The following is a 5494-nucleotide window of genomic DNA, read 5'->3' as shown; positions in this document are numbered from 1 at the left end:
GGTCACGAGCTTTGGGTCATGACAGAAAGGATAAGATCACGGGTACAAGCGGCCGAAATGAGTTTCCTTCGTCGTGTGGCGGGGCTCTCCCTTAGAGAGAGGTTGAGAAGTTCTGCCATCTGAGTGGAACTCAAAGTAAAGCCGCTGCTCCTCCACATCGAGAGGAGCCAGATTAGGTGGTTCGGGCATTTGGTCAGGATGCCACCAGAACGCCTCCCTAGGGAGGTGTTTAGGGCACGTCCAACCGGTAGGAGGCCACGGGGAAGACCCAGGACACGTTGGGAAGACTATGTCTCCCGGCTGGCCTGGGAATGCCTCGGGATCCCCCGGGAAGAGCTGGACGAAGTGGCTGGGGAGAGGGAAGTCTGGGTTTCCCTTCTTAGGCTGCTGCCCCCGCGACCCGACCTCGGATAAGCTGAAGATGGATGGATGGATGGACAATCCGGGGGTGTGGGATGTGGGAAATCTCGTTCGTTGGTTGACCTTCTTGCTAACCTTGGTTGCCATTTTATCACAGGAAAGATTAGCCTCTAGAATGGAACCTAGGTAGGTGACCTCATCTTTCCTGGTGATAACAATGTCACCCCCTTCTATAGTGAAGTCACTGACTTTCTTACGGTTAATTTTGGACCGAAATCGGATGGATTCCGTTTTACATAAGTCTATGGATAGCTTATTGTCAGCGAGCCAGGTGCAAATTCTACAGACTTCAGCACTGAGGATTATTTTCCACCTGTGACTTGTCCTTGGCGGATACCAGCAGGGCCGAGTCATCCGCAAACAGGAACAATTCACAGTGGCATGCTGATGGCATGTCACTTACGTATATTAGGAACAGTAAAGGTCCTAGTATACTGCCTTGGGGGACTCCACAGCTTACTGAGAGGGGAGGGGACATGGTGTCGTTCACCTCTACCACCTGTTTCCTCCCCTCCAAGTAAGATTGCTTCCAGCTCGATGAGGTTTTCTCTGAGCTTATCCAACAGCATAGCGTTATTAACGGGGTCAGAGGTCTTCTGAATGTCCAGCATGACCATGCCGCAGTATTTGCCCGCGTCCACCTCATGTTTGATGTGGTCGGTCAGATAGAGAAGGCACGTGTCAGTGGAGTGGTTAGTTCTGAAGCTGGATTGCAATTTGTACACAAGTTTTTTAGTGGCAAAGTATCTATCGACCTGTTCGTAAACTATTTTTTCCATTACTTATGAAATGGAACTGAAAATAGAATTAGGTAGGTAGTTACCAGGTTCTAATTTGCTTCCTTTTTTAAAAAGGGGAGTTACTCTTGCTATCTGGAAATCTTTTGGTACTTGGCCTTGTTTAATCGAGAGGTTTATTATGCGTGTGATTATTGGGGCAATGGTGGTGGCAGAGTCCATGAGGAATCTAGAAGGGGATATTGTCAAGGACGGTGGCCTTGTTTAGGTGGAGCACGCATAAGTTTTCAAGCACCTCGTCAGCTGAGACAATTTCTAATTTGAAAGAGTTGTTGAATACTCCTAGCTTTCTGTAGTAGGCTTTAATGTTTTCTACACCAAAGCGACCAGAGTGGTGGGACAGCTTGTTAACTAGAGTTGTGGCTATGCTGGTGAAAAAGGTGTTAAGTCTGCTTACTACCTCCATTTTGTCTGCAATGAGGGAGTCACCCTCCTTGATGTTGATGTTGGTGAATTCTATTTTGGTTTCATCTGACCACATAACATTCTCCCAATCCTCTGCTGTATCATCCATGTATCCATTTTGGTATAAACTCAACTTGTCGTGTTTGGAGGAAGAATACTGAGTTGCATCTCAAGAACACCACACCTACTGTGAAGCATGGGGGAGGAAACATCATGCTTTGCGGCTGTTTTTCTGCTAAGGGGACAGGACGATTCATCCGTGTTAAGGAAAGATAGAATGGGGCCATGTATCGTGAGATTTTGAGCCAAAACCTCCTTCCATCAGTAAGAGCTTTGAATGGTTGACCACTTATTTTCCACCATAATTTACAAATAAATTCTTTAAAATTCCTACAATGTGAATTCCTTGGATTTTTTTTTTCACATTCTGTCTCTCACAGTTGAAGTGTACCTATGATGAAAATTACAGACCTCTGTCATCATTTGAAGTGGGAGAACTTGCACAATTGGTGGCTGACTAAATACTTTTTTGCCCCACTGTACACAATTAGTTGCTAGCTGCTTGTCAGTTGAATACTAAAAATAGATAGTGTCAGCCAAAGGGGATCAATGGTTGTAAACGGCATTGAAAGGCATTACTCAGCATTGGCAATCATATACTTTTTCACCAAAATCAGCCGAGAATGATCAGCAAATTTCTACTAACACATTAACAGTGCCTATGCTAATTTGCTGTATAGCAAGATACCAACCAAAGGATTAAAGCAGGCCCTTAAGGAAAATTCATCATGTCTTGCTATCAGGCACCATATCAAAGGACTAAGGATAAATATGGGTGCAAACATGCTAACAGTAGGTGTAGTGTTGGATACAATTCCAGACCTGTTTGTCCTTTATTTATGTTATCCGTGTGGCGTGGGCTTGTCTTTTTAAATTGACCAGACAAATTGCTAATCCTTTGCGTCATCTCCAGTCCTCCTGTTAATTATACGAACGGCTGAGAGCGGATCATTAAATACAGGATACATTACATTTTCGTCAGAGATTGGGCGCCATCCATCAAACATTGTGTCTGCTCGTTGTTCAGCAGCGTGGAACTTGAGCCTCATCATTCAAAAACCAGGCTCTGTCCTGCTGGGAGCTCACTGAAAACCTTGGCTGGTGTCTTGTTAATATATCGTCAGCAGAATTAGGAACGTCAGATTAACCTTTTGAGATGTTTTTTTTTGTCTTGTTAGCTAAGTTGGACCAGATGTGAAGTATGGCGCTATTACCATCAAAGCCGGAAATGTGTGACTGGTGGGAAAAAGAGAGGTCTTGATGTTGGTTTTAGTTTGAATGAGACGGGACTGTTGACTTATATGAACAAAATGTACTCACTTAATTACTCAAATAAAAAAAAAAACTGTTTCTTGAGTTCCAACTTTAATAGATACAAGAGCATGTTTTTTATTATTTGGTTTTCTTTTTCGATATCTTGCAGCCCCTGAACATTTTAGGGCCCCAGACCTGTGTTTGCCTAATGAAAAGTGCACTAATAGTAAGTACGCAGGAGTAGAAGATTTAGCTTGCATTAATACGTGTACTGACGATTTTTGGTCGTTGAAAGGATACCAACAGTTACCTTTCAGTCCAATATCAGGTCCTTTGGGGTGCATTGGTGTTCATTGGACCTTGTGGGACAAACATTAGAACCCTATTTATGACAGAAATCGTCACAGATGGCAGAACAAACTGAGGCTGGCAAAAAAGATGGCGTCCTTGAACGAGGTAATTACATCCGCGATGGTTTTATGTCACCCCAGATGTGACAACTGAAGACAGCTCTCGGGCGATCTTGGAAATCAATTAGCTTCTTCTGCACGCCGCCATGGTTCCCCCCATGGAGGAGTCCTCATTGTCAGCCTGGTGCCTTTAAGAAACCGATAAGACTGCGCAGCTTCGGCAGCCAGATAAGCATCTTATCGGCCTGTCGTCTGCCTCTTGACCTCTTGTATAACACGGCGTTCGACAAGCTCCCCGCAGGCTTCTACATTTAATATAAAAATCTTGTTTTAGTCAGTGCTGAAATGTTCCAGAACCACGTCTGAGATCTGTTTGCTTCATGGTTCTATCACTGTTCGTTTTATTGGCCACATTAGAGTGTTTTCTCTGCATGATTGACAGGTGCAGGGGGGGGAGGTGTGGCATTTTTACAAAGCGGAGCATCATCAATCTCACTGCTTTCACTTCTCAAGGTGGCTCTTCTTTCAGTCGATAGACCACAGCTGACACTCGGGCGGGAGCAATTCCATTAAGGAGGCAACCCGCAAAAAGGAGGCTTATCAGAGTGAAGTAGCAGCGGCGAAGGTCGGGGTGTCGCCATCTATCCTCAAGCGTGAGGCCGCGCTAACAACGTCGGCACTTTCTCTCCTTGTAGCAGTTATGACCTTTTCGTAATTGTGGATCAAATAACTAATTTTGTTGAACTAACACATTCCAGAAAGGTATTGTGATCTGCAGCCGTATATAGACCAAGAAGCTACATTTGCAACATCCATCCATTTTCTACCGCATGTCCCTGGGGTTGCAGGGTGCGCTGGAGCCCATCCCAGGTGCACTCGGGTGGAAGACGATTTACACCCTGGACAAGTCGCCATCTTATTGCAGGCCCAACACAGATAGACAGACAACATTCACACTCACATTCACACACTAGGGCCAATTTAGTGTTGCCAATCAACCTATCCCCAGGTGCATGTCTTTGGAGGTGGGAGGAAGCCGGAGTACCGGGAGGGAACCCACGCAGTCACGGGGAGAACATGCAAACTCCACACAGAAAGCCCAAGACCTTGGTATTGTGAGGTATTATATATATATATTAGGCTGCGAATCTTTGGGTGTCCCACGATTCGATTCAATATCGGTTCTTGGGATCACGATTCGATAATATATCGATTTTTTTCGATTCGATTCGATTCAAAAACAATATTTTTCCGATTCAAAACGATTCTGTATTCATTCAATACATAGGATTTCAGCAGGATCTACCCCAGTCTGCTGACATGCAAGCAGAGTAGTAGATTTAAAATTAAAAAAAATAAAAAGCTTTTATAATTGTAAAGGATAATGTTTTATCAACTGATTGCAATAATGTAAATTAATGTTTTATCAACTGATTGCAATAATGTAAATTTGTTTTAACTATTAAATGAAACAAAAATATGACTTATTTTATCTTTGTGAAAATATTGGACACAGTGTGTTGTCAAGCTTATGAGATGCGATGCAAGTGTAAGCCACTGTGACACTATTGTTATTTTTTTAAAATTTTTTATAAATGTCTAATGATAATGTCAATAGCAACTGTTATGTAAAATAAAAGGGGTAGGATTAAATAAGCTCTGCTTCTTCCTACTCCTTTTCGAACATGTTGAAAAGAGAAACTGGAAATGGTGATGTATCATGTTGTATGCTTGCATGTACGAAATAAACTCAAACTCAACTCAACTCAACTCAATGAGGGATTTTTAATCACTGCTATGCTGAAATCATAACTAATATTGATACTGTTGTTGATAATATTCATTTTTGTTTCACTACTTTTGGTTTGTTCTGTGTCGTGTTTGTGTCTCCTCTCAATTGCTCTGTTTATTGCAGTTCTGAGTGTTGCTGGGTCAGGTTTGGTTTTGGAATTGGATTGCATTGTTCTGGTATTGCTGTGTAGTGGTTTGTTGGCTTGATAAAAAAAATAAAAATAAAAAATAAATCGATTTTTAAAAAAATGAGAATCGATTCTTAATCGCACAACATATTCGAATCGATTTTTTCCCATACCCCAAATATATATATATATATTTTTTTTTTTTTAAATCAATCAAAGTTTACTTATA

This window comes from Nerophis ophidion, linkage group LG02 (assembly GCF_033978795.1).
Source record: "Nerophis ophidion isolate RoL-2023_Sa linkage group LG02, RoL_Noph_v1.0, whole genome shotgun sequence".
In the NCBI taxonomy this organism is placed as follows: domain Eukaryota; kingdom Metazoa; phylum Chordata; class Actinopteri; order Syngnathiformes; family Syngnathidae; genus Nerophis; species Nerophis ophidion.
Note: the sequence above shows the minus strand (reverse complement) of the source record.